Below are 15,827 nucleotides of genomic sequence, written 5' to 3'. Positions count from 1 at the left end.
CTTTAATCCAACCACTTCCAACCCAAACAGAAAGCGTGACATGATACTTCTGCTAACGTTGGTGGAGCGTTACTTTAATCCCTCCTCTCTCAATGTTAAAAACAAATTCCCAGGGGCCAAAGAAAACATCTTATTTTGGAGGTGTACTTCACTTTTTGAAGATGTTGTGATTTCCCTCATCACACAGCACGAGGTTCCATGTGGTAGTCCCTGTAATTTTTAGAGCTAAACATATGGCTCGTGAACAGAACAGTCATGATCCACGGAAAGCCTGGAGACAACATCATGGCGTCTACCGCTTCACTTAAACGGGCTGATACTGATTCTCTTATGTATCTGGGGAAAGAGTCATGAAAGAGTCTCCATGATTTCAGTATCTTCGGGAATTGCTCCTCGTAGGAACCAAATGAAAGAGAGTAAGTTCATGGAAAGCTTATTATCTTTCAAAAGGTTTAGTGTTAGAACTCTGATTGCCAATTTGCACCATATTTATGTTTAGTTTTTGAAGAGTTCAATTCTCTCTTTATGCACCTTGGCTTCTGGCCGTAAGGCGGATACCCATTTTTTTTCCCTTGGAAGAGATGTTGGGATTTGAGGTTGGGCCAAGAAAAGCCAAAGAGGCTAGGAAGCACTTACAGATGGAGATAATTAGCATATTAAAAATAGGCCAGCCAGATTTTTTTTTTTTTTACTCAGGAAGTAGAGGGTAAATGCTCTCTCTGGCAAGACTATAGAAGCTGTGTGGACAGAGGAAATGTGATTCAAACTCTGGTATGAGAATGGTATTTTACTTGAACCAGGTTTCAAAAGACTGGAGCAGGAGTTCCTTTTACTGGAAACCATGGAGTTGGCGGGCTTTGTAGGGGCCTCCCTTGAAATTCTGCTCCAAGGCCACTGTTTTGAATTTTGTGTGAAAGTCTTAGAATGGGAGACGCTTGGTTTCAGAAGACACAGGATAAACATCGCAAATGCTATTGCTTTCTAATGCATGGTAGCGGAAATGGCATTTCTGATACCACCTCCCATTGAGAGGGGATTATAGAAGAAGGCAGTAGGTGGGAACCAGGGCCCTAGAACAAAACTATTTGGGCTTCCAGGGGCTATTTTGCCAATCCAAAAGCAACGGCCTGAAGCTGATCTGGATTCAGGCTCTATCAATGGGATACGTTTAATTGCCAGATAATTCACTGTGGTTTCCTGAAGTTCTGATTCACAGAGTCAGCCCATCAAATCCTATGTTCCACCCATTCTCTGAAGTCCACTGTTATTCAAAACAGACTTAAGGGGTGTCTGTCCTAGAGCAGGGCTTCTCAATGGGTGGTATGGGCACTGATGACTGAATACACAATTATCCATGTGGGCCAGGAAATCTATAACAATTACGAAGAATTAGCGGTTTCTCGATTCTCATGGCCATCTCAAAGCATAGTCAGCCATCTCCTGACAACTCTACCCATCACGGATTTTCCAGATACAGCATGTTAACAATTATTGTTTTGTAAAGCTGCTTTTTCCTTTTACACGTAATAAAATACTGCAAAAAATGTAGAAAGAGATTTTAGAATTTCCATGAAAAACTAAAAAAATAAAATAAAAGGGAATATTTTAGTATGGTAATTTCACCGATGACCTACTTAGAGGAGAGAGACCAGAGGACTCTTGTCTATTTCAGCACCCCTAACTCTGTGTTAAATAAGCAACCATTCCTTCTGTTGTCAAGATTTGGTCTTGGGTTTGCTTCATTGACGAACAAAATTAGAGTAGGGGAAAGAGGTAGCCAGGCACTGCTTATTTTTAATGTGCCTTATTGGACTTTACAAATTATATGCGTGTTTCTAAATGTTGATAACATTAAGAAGTTTAATTTAAAAATAGGAATAACAACAGCCAAAAAAATATGGATACAAATCGCCCTACATGAACAGCTCTGCCAGTTAAGGAATACACATTCTTACTTCATCAGGTGATCCTATGACAAAAGGATAGGAGTAGTGTCTTCAAATGTAAACTAGTATGCAGGTTAATTGTCTTACAGTATCAGGGTTTGGAAGAAGCAATTTACAAAGGAAAGAAAGATTGGCTGGTTCTGTAAAGTATTGAAAACTGTGAATCTTGGAACTTGGTTTTGCTTTATTTAAAGTGCTTTTAACTCTTCATTTTTCATTTGAATATTGACATTTGACCTGGTGTAGCATGGGTAGCAATACATATCATAAACTTAAAATTACATGAACTTAATCTTGGTTAAAATTTTTAAAAAGCATAGATTTTAAAATCTCCATGATAGCTAATGAGAAAACTTGAATAGGGATTAGGAGAATTCCAAGTACTGAGCTGGTCATGACACTGGAGTCAGGATGGAGGAATGGATAATATTTTATTACCAGTTACCATAGTTATAAACAACATAAAAAGCACTAGTAGGAGGACCTAAGGCCCAGTTTCATTAAAATTTATTTAACCTATGTATCCTGTCATACTGAAGGAAGTTTCTAACTAGCTTGTTTACTAAGAAGGTTGCAGGGGAAATGCTCCATGATGATAACCTGGCGACCCCAGGGGTGTCCTTGTAGGAGGAGGCTTGAGCCTCAGCTCACCAGAGTCTGGGTGGAATGTCTTGTGACCCTCCAGTGACAGGAGAGAGGGGAGTCTGTGAGGAGCTGCATTGAGGCCACCTCCTGCTCACCTCCCTAATTCCCCTGAGAGACTCTCATGGCACAAGGAAATTTTCTCTAGACTCTCCTTTTTGGGGCTTGAACAGAAAAAATAAAATGATTTTGCCACAAATCAGCTTTTAAAAACACCATAGAAATTCTTTTTCTTCCTCATGTCTGCTTGACTAAACAGATTTTGAACTGAATATATTGTGGACGGTAGGAGGAAGCAATTGAAGGGACAAGAACATTGCATATTAATGAGTTTTCTTGCTGTGAAGTGTGGCAGATGAGAAACACTAAGAAAAACTGCAAGTTGATTAATCCAAAACTATTTGAATAAAATATTTATATGGGAGCTTTTTTAACTTTTATCATTAATCTGTATTTGTTAAATTTATGATTTTTTCCTCCAAAGTAGAATTTATTTTTTTTAATTTTTAAAAATATTTTATTTATTTATTTATTGAGAGAGAGAGAGAGAACGTGAGTTGGGGGGTAGGGGCAGAAGGGGAGGAAGAAACCGACTCCCCACTGAGCAGGGAGCCCGACGGAACTTGGGGCTCAGTCCCAGGACCCTGAGATCATGACCTGAGCCAAAGACAGATGCTTAACCGAGCAAAAGTAGAATTTAAACTTGAACTATGGGCTAAAAAAGACACAGCGCCTTGGACTAATGCAAAAAAACCCAACAACATTGTAATGATTTCTCCATCTGCCTACAATTTCTCTGACAGCTGCTCATCAAAGTGATAAAATATTTTCATCTATTCATCAAGCAGACAACCTAACCCCCTGCCTTGAGATATATCTTGTTTTAAAAGTAAAATTATTACTATTTCAAAGGGTTTACAAATCCTAATAGGTCTATTTTTGCTTTATAAGAGATTCTACTTTAAGACTGTGAAGTAAAATAACTGACGGTATGATTATAGCACCGGTTAGCATTCAGAAAGGTTGATGATCGTACAGCTCGAATCTCTGGGAAGGTGTCTTTTCTTGAATCCTCTTGAGGTACATGGTCTACCTTCTTTGCATCCACCATGCCCACAGTAAAAGTCCTCCCCAGAAGACCTTAATTCTTCTTCCAAATGCTGGTTTTTCTTCCTCCACCAGCTAGGAGAGAGCAAAAAATATCGATAATATACAAATTGGGATCCTGATTCTACCTAGAATGAAGAGAAATGTAGTCTTCCCCAGAGCCAAAAAAAAATTCTAGTGCTACATGACTTTGAGAAGGGACTAGACTAAGGATTCCAATGTCAGTGAAGACTTAGAAATGAAAGTCCAAAGCAGCTGTCGTGTCAAGCAGTATTTTTTAAACCTCTCCATGTGCTTGGAAGTGAACCAGTGAGAAAGGACACAAAATGGGAAACATCAACCAAGAGAAGTAGAGTTTTAAGGAACCCTATTGATTCGATAGTCTATAACTCAACCATGTTCTTTCCTATCTTATAGCTTAGCCTTAAGGTAGGTTGGAAGGGAACTCAATCATATATGCACCAGGGACACAGTTTTCTGGATTGTTATTTGCAAGCCATTTAAACTTCCTGTTCAGATCATTAAGAAGAAGTCCTTGTCCTAGAAAGAAAAATGTGTGTAAATCAAAGTGCCATTGACCAAAAAGGAAAGAAAGAAAGAGGAAGGGAAAGGAAGAGAAAGGAGGGGAAGGGAAGGGGAGGGGAGGGGAAGGGAGGAAGGAAAAGGAAGGAAAGGAGAGGAAGAGAAGAAAGAAAGAGAAGAAGAAGTAACTAATAGCCTGGGAATCCAAGAGATGGATAATTGGGGACTAAAGTGAGCCAGGATTACAAACATAATAATAGTTAATACTTAGCAAGTGCTTCCTTATCACTAGCATTTTGCTAAGCACGCCATGCTTATCATCTCATTTAACAGAGGTTGGTACCACTATCCTTCTTATTCAGAGAGGCAGTCCTCTCAGGCCTGCATAAATATCTATTGCAATGGAGACGGAAGTGGAAGCTCAATTCCCTGCCTCCAGGGCCAATGGCCTGGTGTCTATAACTGTGCAGGTGTTTATAAGTTGGACCCTTAAATCTGCCAAACTGATGGCCTGATTTAAATTCTTGGAAGGACCTCCAGTGATTGCTGTTAGACACAACTAAAGGTATTTCATTTTCAACAAGTAGCCAATTCACTCAAATAAACAGTGAGGCACTGACCTGTCTCTGGCAGTCATTATGCTGTGACCCTAGTTCTTGAGTGCTCACAGGGGCTGGAGGACAATATCCTTGGGATGTTCCCTCTAAAGAAAGGGGATGAAAATGCCAAAGTGATGACAGTTGTCACTGCAAGGGGTGAACAACTCATCCTGAGAAGAGGAGAACTAATGGCTCTCAGGGTAGTGCCCAAGATAATAAAAGAAAACCTGAGAGAATAAAAGAAAGAAATAAATGATAGCAAAGCCGTGACAAGAAAGTGTTAGTGCCCTTGCAAGAAAGAAGTCTATTAAAAGGAAGTGAAAAATTGAAGTACCTCTGGGAGAGAGGTTATAGGAAGAGAAAATAGGAAGAGAGGAAGGGAAAAATGCAGGAGAAGTCAGGGATTTCTTCTGTGTTTTCCCCCACATATACAGGTGAATTTTACCTGCCACAAACACACCCCCACCCCTTGCTTGTCTGAGGGTGGAGTGGATATTGCTGGAGAGAAGGGAAGAGCGAAGAGTTCTCTAACTAGGCATGTAATAATAGCACTACCTAGGCTTGGTTGCTGCTTAAAGCTGATTCTGTTGGGGAACATGTTTGTGGGTTATTTTGAAACTGACCCAATTGCTTGGAAACAGCCACATGAAGTTCTCTGGACCTGGGTTTTTCTGTGCTGCTTAGTTTCTTAAGCTTTCCTTATCCCCTAGCAATCTGGCAATACCCCCCTCCAACTTCTCTCTGCAGCCCTTCTGAAAAGAATCCAGGATGCCCCCAGGCTCAAGCTTTCTCACTGATGGCCCACAGCACACCCACAAAATATATGCACCTGTTGTAAGCCCCAGTGAACTCCAGGAGTGCTGATGGCTCCTGATACACCACTTCTTCCTCTTGTCTGTTGCAGCATCCCAGCCAACCCATCATCCAGGAGACCTCTCAGGAGAGTTAGATACCAGTCCACTGTGTCCTTCAGCCTTGGGAAAAGCTTTATGTCCAGGCAATGGTTTTTAGAAAAAAAGTTCTTTATGTCCAGGCCTGGCTTAAGGTGAGGGGCAGGCATCCTTTAGAACCTGCCCTTGTAGATGGCATGGACTCTCAGTAGAGCTCTCCTAAGACATCCTCCTAAGAAGTTGTATTTCAATGGCCAACAGATGCATGAAAAGATGCTCAACATCTTTCATCATCAGGGAGGTACAAATCAAAACTACAGTGAGATATCACCTCACACATGTCAGAATGGTGAAAATCAACAACACAAGAAACAAGTATTGGTGAGGATGTGGAGGAAAAGGAATGCTCTTGCACCGTGGGTGGGAATGCAAACTGGTGCAGCCACTGTGAAAAATAGTATGGAGTTTCTGCAAAAAGTTAAAAATAGAACTACCCTATAACCCAGAAATTGCACCACTGGGTGTTCACCCAAAGAATGCAAAAACACTGATCCAAAGGGATACAAGCATCTCTATGTTTATAGTAGCATTATGTACAATAGCCAAGATATGGAGGCAGTCCAGGTGTCCATTGACTGATGAATGGATATTGAAGATGATATCTATCTATCTATCTACAGATAGATAGATAGATATATAATGGAATATTATTTAGCCATTAAAAAGAATGAACTGGCCACCTGTGACAACATGGACAGAGTTAGAGAGTATAATGCTAAATGAAATAAGTCAGTCAGAGAATGACAAATACCATATGATTTCACTCATATGTGGAATTTAAGAAACAAAACAAATGAACAAAGGAGAGAGAGACAAACCAAAAAATAGATTCTTACCTATAGAAAACAAACTGATGGTTACCAGATGGGAGGTGGCTGGGGAGATGGATGAAATTGGTGATAGGGACTAAGGAGGGCACTTGTGATGAGCACCGGGTGTTGTAGGGACGTGTTGAATCATTTCTTGTGGGTGTACTGTACACCTGAAACTAATATAACACTCTATGTTAACTGTACTGGAATTAAAATACAAACTTAATTAAAAAAGAAGAAGTTGTATTTCAACCTCTTTCCCCACCTTTCTATATTCCTGATAAGAGTGAGGAGTGTAAAATTTATCTCCTAGTTCTCGGTCTCTTCCTTCTCAATTCTGGTTCAGCACTTCAACTTGGAATAGGTGTCTGTTGTTTTGCGATCGAGATTTCCATCCCACCATCCTGTGACAAGGTATTGCATCTATTGTATGTTTGGTATTTTCCAGTTTTACATTTAATCCAAGTCTTCTAAGCCTCATCAGATTGGGAGTGTAAAATCAAGTTGCAGTCTATTTTTACGCCCAGAATATGATGGTAAGAGTTCCAACTGGTTTGATGACTAGTAATTAGCACATCTCCAAGTGTCCCCAAGTTATTTTTGGGAGTTCCCCAAAAGGATGCCACACACATGCCCACAAACCAGTCTGTAAGTACATGGTGTCTGCTTTTTCCTTCCTTTGCTACTCTGGCTTATAATTTTCCACATTCCCTGCCTGCAGATTTGAGGAGTGTCAGATTATTGCTAGTTTCTAAAGGGAAGTGGGGGGAAATGGCCTCCTCTCCAATTGTGTGCCACATTTGATCCCCAGGACTCAAAATGGCTCTTCTGCCCAGAAATTAACTTTTGACCGTCTCCTACTTCCCATAAATCCTCCACTTTTCTGACCTTGGGCATATAAACCAGTCTAAGGGTACAAAATAACTGTCATCCTTAGCTCTCCACCAACCACAGACACTCCCCCTCTCCAAAAAAAAAATTCCTTCATTCTCTTTCCTCATGCCTCAGTCCAGAACAGAAGCTTCCATGCATATTAGTGCCTGGAAGGGAAGGGGAGGTGGAAATCTCACTAGTAACCTATGGGCCAATGCTCTGCTGCTGAGGATGTCTGATATGATTTTTCTTACACTTTCTTAGTTCAAGGACCATTCAGAAAAAAAAGCAAAGTAGATGACCATGTATATAACCTGCTACTACTGGAGGGGAACATGTAAACATGTGCAAGTAGAAAGGCAAAGAAGATCTCCAGAAGAATGCAAGCGACTAGTAACAGTGGTTGCCTCTAGGGTGGGAACTTGATGAGTGGCAATCAGGAGATTCCCAGTTACTTTTTACTCAATTTCATTTGTACCTTTTGAATATTTTACATGTGTATGTTCTTCCCTAATCAAAATGAAGTTTTAAAGAATACTCAGTAAAAATATTTTCTTTCAATTTCAAGTATTTTTTTAAAAATTATGGCCATAATATTTCTAATAGCACTATTGAAAAAGGATTTGCAATGAAAGCAAAGGATAAAAACCTTTCCCTTTTCCATGTGTGATAACATTTTTTAAAGCAAGAACTTTTTTTCTAAAAACCATTGCCCCCAATTTTTCCCTCTTTTCCAGTGTTCTAAGAAAATACACAATTTTTTTTCAGTAAGTCTCATCCAGGAATTTAGACAGTGACAAATTGCAAACAGTGGCTGACTCATTTACTTGTTCTTAGTATTCTTTGTAATATAATTTCAACATCCCTTGCTGAATCCTACCAATGTCCTTTTAAATGAACAAATATCTAAAGTTTCAAAATGAGAAGCAGGGACTTCAACATTATTATCTCCCACATTTTTTTTTAAGAGAGGGAGGTGGGGGTGAGGAGGGGCAGAGGGAGAAGAAGAAAGAGAAGACCTTAAGTAGGCTGTGTGCCCAGCGAGGAGCCTGGCAAGGGGTTCAATCTCATGACCCTGAGATCATGACCTGAGATGAAATCAAGAGTCAGATGCTTAACTGACTGAGCCCCCCAGGCGCTCCACCCCCTACATTTTTAATTGAGCAATTCTAAATTTATATATAGTATATCCAGAGTGTGCTAATACTTTCAGTGAATAAATGCATCACTTATTATTTTATTCTCAGGTTCTGGCTACATGACAGCGCAAAAAGTGTTTTATAAGTAAAAACAGAGACCATGACTTGTTGTCTTTAGAACACTCAAATATATTCACTGACAGGGAAAGGTAACTGGGATTTCCCAGATCCATATCAACTGGAAAGGGGTGACAGGAGGAGGACATAAGGACAGAAATTAGGGGAATAATAGACACAAAGTGTTTGGGTAATAATAAAGCATGGTAAAAAGAAACCATCTTAACTCCAGTCTTCACAGGTAAAAATCACAGAAACCTCAGCCCTCTGAGCTTCTCCTCCAATCCTGTCCTGGGGATTAACAGTTTTTCTGGTAACTTCTCCTTTCCCACTGACTCTTTCTCCTCAACTTGGAAACACGTTCAAGTCTCTGCCACCTTACACTCCCTAACCTCTTACAAACACACACATACACAACACTCCCAGAGAGACACACAGACATACATTTACACACAGCTACATACAGACATAGATAGACAGGCACACACACCTTGCGTCTCACACACACTCGGTCACACACATATACATCCCCCGGCACAGCACCCGGAGTTACGGTCTCACACACACATGCTCCGTCTCTAGGTGCTCTATTCTCCCTGGCTTCTCTTTTGCTTCACAGCCAAGCTTTTTGAAAAAGGAGTCTACAGTTGCTGCTCCAGTTTCTCATCTCCCTTTCATCCCTCCTCCCGCTGCAATCTGCTCCCTGCTCCTCCATATCATTAAATTACACTCTCTCACGTCACCACCAATTTCCTAATGGCCAAACTCCACGTATACCTTTCAATCCTTTGCTTCCCTGACCTCTCTACCAGCATTTAACACTGTTTCATTGTCCCTTGTTGAAACATCTGTCTGTTGAATTTCATGGAATTATTCTGTCCTGGTTTTTCTCTTATCTTTATGACTACTCCTATTTTTTTTAAACAATTTTACTATTGTTATTATTATTTATTTAATGCATATTATATACCAGGAACTATGCATCTTCTCTCACAGGGCCTACTGACAAATAGGGAGGAAAGACAATAAAATCAGAAGTTACAGCAATACTGTAAGGGGTAATAAATACAGCATGGGGGATATCCTTATCCATGGGGGATATATTCCAAGACCGCCAGCAGATGCCTGAAGCCACAGATAGTGCTGAACCCTATATATACTATGTTTTTTCCTATACATGCACACCTGTGATAAAGTTTAATTTATAAATTAAATTATCATTTAATAATAATATTAAGGTAGGTCATGGTAAGAGATTAACAATAATTAGTAATAATAAAATAGAACAAATATAACAATATAGTATAATAGAAGTTATGTGAATGTGGTCTCTCTCTCAAAATATCTCAATATATTACTGTACTGTACTCCTGCTGCTTCTTGTGCTGATGTGAGATGATGAGATGAGGTGAGGTGAATGATGTAGTGTCAGCCTGGTATTGGTCTTCTGGCGATAAATCAGAAGGAGGATCATTTGCTTCTAGACTGCAGTTAACCGCGGGTAACTGAGACCATGGAAAGCGAAACCATGGAGAAGGTGAGGATGGATGGCACATAATTGTATCATGAATGGAGACGTAGAGAGTGCTAGAATGGGATGGGGAGACATAGCAAGGGCATCTAGCCCTTCTATGCTGTTGACAGAGATGGTTTCCCAGAGAACCAATGTGTAAGGAAAAAACCTCAAGAATGAGTAGGAATTACCCACAGGGGAACAGTGTTCCAGACAAAGGGAACAGAGTTTGCAGAGATCTGGAGGTAAGAGAGCATCACTCATTTGAGAAATTGAAACAATTTCACTGTAGCTAGGACACAGATATTAATAATTATCATTGAGGGCTACTTAGTGTAATGCTAAAGATTAGGTACTTTTATGTATTTTTAAAAGATTTTATTTATTTATTTGTCAGAGAGCAAGAGTGCGCACAATCAGGGGGAGGGGCAGGCAGAGGGAGAAACAGGCTCCCTGATGTGTAAGGAGCCTGATGGGGGACTCGATTCCAGGACCCTGGGATCATGACCTGAACCGAAGGCAGATACTTAACCGACTGAGCCACCCAGGCGTCGCAAGATTTAGTGCTTTTAGGTATAATATCTCATTTGATACAGATTTGATTCACAGTTATTATTTTAATTTTATACAAAATAAAAATCATAGCTAATATGTAAGTGCTTACTATATATCAGTTATTTTTATAAGTGCTTGATAATGTCTTAATTTAGTGAATCTATATAGCAACCCTAAATTACATAGTATAGGGTATTATGCAAGTAGTATATGTGTATACGTATACATATATATATATGTGTATATATATAATAGGTACTATTATTATCATCCTCATTTTACCAGATCACACAGCTTGCCATGGGCAGAGCCAAAGGCGAACCCAGGCAATCTGTACCTTTGAGGAGTTAGGGGATCTTATCGTAGGTGAGGAGGATGAGACAAAGGAGAGTATGTTAGCAATGGAACTTCATGGTCAGGAGGCAGGCAACGGTGGGAGCTGAGTGAGGAAGAGGAAGAACAAAGGAAAATGGGCAGAAAGCTCTGGAGAGGTTGGATGCACTGAGGGGAAAGATCTTCAAGGAACATTGTCTTCACTAAATCCACATTTTGCCCTCTAAACTAAGCTCTCATACTTGTTACTTTATATTTGATTGGTGGCTAAAACTGATGGAAAAAATCTCAACCCTCCAGTTCTGTGAAAAACACTATATAACGAAAATGATAAATACACAAAAAGTTGTTCTCACTTCTAAGAAATAGTATCCTCGAGAAACCCATTAACATGACTGAGTTTCTTTCTTGGAAAACAGATGATCTTTCCCTCTACAACCTAACTTTGAGAATAAGAGTGGAACAATTTAGTGAGCACCTAATACATGCCAGCACAAAGACACAAGCTTTACATGTATCATCTCATTTAATCTTCCGTATAAGCTGTATATGATTGTCTTCATTCTACAGATGAGGAAACCAAGGTGTGACATAACTTGTCTTGGTGGCATTCTTGGTTAAGTTTGGGAGGCAGAATCAAATCCCAAATGGCTGAGTCCAAAGTCCATGCTTGTTCTTCTCCACTGTACTTCCTTTAGGATGGATAAACGAATCTTGAGTATCTCAAGTTATCCTGCTCAACTATCTCATTCACTCTGTTTTAGAGAGGTGGGCGTCTGGGTGGCTCAGTCGTTAAGCATCTGCCTTTGGCTCAGGTCGTGCTCCCAGGGTCCTGGTATCAAGCCCCACATTGGGCTCCCTGCTCAATTGGAAGACTGCTTCTCCCTCTCCCACTGCCCCTGCTTGTGTTCTGTCTCTTGCTATGTCTCTCTCTGTCAAATAAATAAAATCTTAAAAAAAAAAAAAAAGGAGAGAGAGAGCGTGGTAGGATCAGTGACTTCCTCCTCATGCTACACAGTAACTTCCCACATCCATGCTGGAGAATGGCCTACAAGACCTCGCTGCTTTATAAACGAGCCCAAGGAGACTTCCCAATTCTTCTCTCACCATTTCCATTTTTTCTATTTGTCCCCTCCACCCTTACCTCATCCCTACAATCATATTCCCAAAGAACATTTAATGTCATGGAAAATTTTCATGATACCATCTTAATTATTTTTTCAGTGTCAAATAATAGGCATATATTTCCAATTTGGGAGACCATTTACATGCACATAAAAAAGGCTGAAAGGATGTACATAAAATATTATCAATAGGCTATTCCACTAAGATTCTATTATAGGTGGCTTTTATTTTCTTGCTTATGCTTTCTATGTTTCCCCAGTGATCATCAATAGAAAGTGTATTTCCACAATAAAAATTGAGCAGAATCTTTACAACAGCTTTTATGCCAACGTACCTTTTTTTTTTTTAAAAAGAGCATAGGTCTCAAATTCTCTGCAATTTGCTATAAAATAGAAAATAAAGGAGATGGTTGCATTCATAGCCAGATTGCTGAGGTTCGGTGCATCATAGGTATGACATCTGTTACTATTGAAGATGAAATTTGAAAATGGGATCCCTTTTCACCGAGGTAGCAACAGCCTCTCTGGCCAGCAACACATGGGGTAGCGGGCTGGTCTAAAGCCCGTCATCTCTCCATACTTTCTTGGTTCCACAGGGGTGAAATCACAGCATGTATCTTAATGCTCTGTCTCTCAACAGGGGCTCTGGTAAGTCTGTCTCAGCTGGAAGTAGCTCTTTGCACATGTCTCAGAATCATAATGAAAATAATCTCTCTCCCAGAAAATTGATGCCTCTAATGTAGAGGTCATAAGTACAAAAGGAAAAAAAATAGTGTCATTAACTGCCTTGACCCCAACCAACTGAATCCCTCTTACCCTCATAACATCTTTTCTTCCTTCTTTCAAACTAATGCTCTCTGGTTCAAAGATTTGGGGCTCTTAGTGCTATTAGAAGCAATCTTAGAAACATGTAATTTACATGCATCGAGGGTTTTAATGTCAATGAGCTCTATAAAATATCCTGTGAGAACCCAAATTTCCAAAATACATTAAAAGAGCAATGACTGTGTTTCTCTTGTTGAGCTTAGTTTTAATCATGGGATTTTCTCTCCCTCTCTTTCTCTCTTTCTCGCTCTCAGATTGTCCTGAAACTATACACCTCAGGTTCCTGCTCCCCTGCGTTACTCTCATCTGCTTTCACTGACTCCCCTAGTCTGGGGATTCTTCAAAAAAGAATCTCAGGATCACAGAATTTTAAAAGGGACCTTTGGATCCTCTGTCCAACTGCCTTCATTTTATTATAGACGAGGGAACTGTAGCCCACAAAATTTAAGGGACCTCCCAGGGTTACAGAGATTAATTATGGGTGCTCCTTTCATTACACCACACATTGTCTCAAATGAATCAGAAAATTCTTTGTAAGGCCAAGGCTTCAAACAATGCAAGGGCATGGGGCAAACTGCCCTCTCAAGAAAGTCAGAGCCCTTTTTTTAAAAAAAAAATTTTTTATTATATTGTGTTAGTCACCATACAGTACATCCCTGGTTTCTGATGTAAAGTTTGATGATTCATTAGTTGCGTATAACACCCAGTGCACCCATGCAATACGTGCCCTCCTTTACCCATCACCAGTCTATCCCATTCCCCCACCCCCCTCCCCTCTGAAGCCCTCAGTTTGTTTCTCAGAGTCCATAATCTTTCATGAAGAAAGCCAGAGCCCTTTTACCAGAGTTCTCTTTGAAGTTCAAGGTCGCAGCGACATTAATAGCAGTATTTGTGAAATGGCTACAGACGGCCACGTTTTACATATATCATCTTTAATCTTCAAAACAGCCTCCAAAGTTCAAAATTCTCATTTTGCTGATGAGGACACTAGCTTTTTTACTTCAGCAATTTGCTTAAGATCATATAGCTGAAATGAGCAGAACCAGGATTCAAACCCCAGTCTTAAGTGCTTTCTAAAATATACTAGATTGCTTCTCCTTCCATGACACCAGGGCTTAACTTCAGTGACAAAGTAATGCATCTGTGTTTCTTTTTAGAAGGCAGAAAGAATTGTCTATGTACTGTATGTCAATCCTACCTTAGTAGAGTGGTTTAAAAAAGTAAGTTACTCTTTTGGATAATCTCAGTTGTTGGAATGTCAGGGCAAAAACAGAACCAGTGAAGGAAAGGCAAGGCAACAAACTGAGATCCCGCTGTGACATGGGGCAGGGACATATCTCCATCAACAGTGCCATTATACTTGGGACTTTCTGAGACATACAGAAAAGGCGTAGAGGAGGGGGCACTGAGTCTTGAGGAACATTCTTAAATCCTTGTACCCTGTTTTACTGTCTTTTCTGACATGAGAGTTTGCACAGACAGGACTTGGTCTCCAGGATATTGAGGCTGTAGAAAAGCACCTATTGGAAGGGGACTAATGGCCCAGGCACAGAGGCAACTATTGCTGATCCTCCTCCACACACTAAAGAGAACTCATTGATTGAACTAGTCATAGCAAAGCTATCTTTCAGGTTTCAGATTCTATACATCTTCCAGCTTTCAATCTACCACTCATTTATTTCATTGGTCTTACTTCTGATGAATTTGTTTCTCTTGAATAATTATATTCTGAAGAATGTTTGACTTTTCAAAATAAATTCTTAAGTTAACTGTCCCCAGAGCACCTGGAAAATTGCCTATCTGATGAAAAAAAATTATCGTTTTTATGCTCCAATAACTCAAAATTGGCCACATAGAAATTTTATCAACTATTTCAAGAGGGAAAAAAATCAGTTCTGCACTGAAAGTAAGAATAAGAAATTTAGAGCCCGTGGGGGACAAGAAACTTAGAATGAAAAGGGGTTTCTCAACCAGAGCATTCCTGTTGAGACATGATAATAAAATGTTCACAGTAATGGAGACAATATTCCTACTTGGCACAGTCCGCACAAAAGAAAAACAAAACCTTGATGTTTCTAGAGGCATATCTGTTTGTCCAGGCATTTAAGTCTTTCTTTAGACAAACACATGTCACTTTTTATCACTCATCAAATATTGAATTGGTTGGATTAAATCTTTTAGTTTGATCTTGTTTGACAAAACATAAGACCACTTTCCTACAGTTGAGTAAGCCCATGGGTAGATGACATGTATAATTTGATATTATACTTGTTTTACAGTGTAGCTGAGTTAACTGGCATGCAATATCTAATCCATTTCCCCATTGTGTTTAAATTTAAATAAGAAAAAAATTGAAAAGATTTAAAGCCATCTGCAAACCTAATTAGCATGAACTCTAAGGGATTGTCTCAATTCTATTGTCATACTAGAATGCTATTATATTGAGTATTGTTTGAAATAAGTGGGCCATAGCTAGAGTTGAAGAACAGTTTTTGGTATTTGGAAATTTTCATTGCTCAAGTGCAGTTTAACTTGCAATAAAAATATGATTTCATGTAAAGTTTCCTGTTTTTTTGTTAGCCAGGAAACCATTCATTAAACAGCCACTATATTAAATTTACAGTGGCAGGTCAATAGAAGATCACAGAAATAATATACCATAATCAGAGTATATGTAATTTTTTAAAGAACAATGGCATTCGTTGGGCGGTTTTCACTTATTTTAAAAAATCTTCCCAAAATGAGGAGGGGAAGCTTAGGCTGTAGTTGA

At 39.5% G+C, this 15,827-nt stretch overlaps 1 long non-coding RNA gene across 1 annotated transcript in view; it reads right to left on the bottom strand.

Moving 5' to 3' along the window:
• Positions 1 to 6,637: 6,637 nt before the first annotated feature.
• Positions 6,638 to 15,827, bottom strand: part of LOC117804350 — a 66,379-nt gene continuing 57,189 nt past the window's right edge. Inside the window, exon 3 of the long non-coding RNA XR_004628693.1 lies at positions 6,638 to 6,754. This is a non-coding gene — a long non-coding RNA (uncharacterized LOC117804350). The remainder of the gene's footprint in view (positions 6,755 to 15,827) is intronic.

Source organism: Ailuropoda melanoleuca, chromosome 1, assembly GCF_002007445.2.
Source record: "Ailuropoda melanoleuca isolate Jingjing chromosome 1, ASM200744v2, whole genome shotgun sequence".
Lineage (NCBI taxonomy): Eukaryota > Metazoa > Chordata > Mammalia > Carnivora > Ursidae > Ailuropoda > Ailuropoda melanoleuca.
This window is presented reverse-complemented; position numbering and strand designations above follow the sequence as displayed.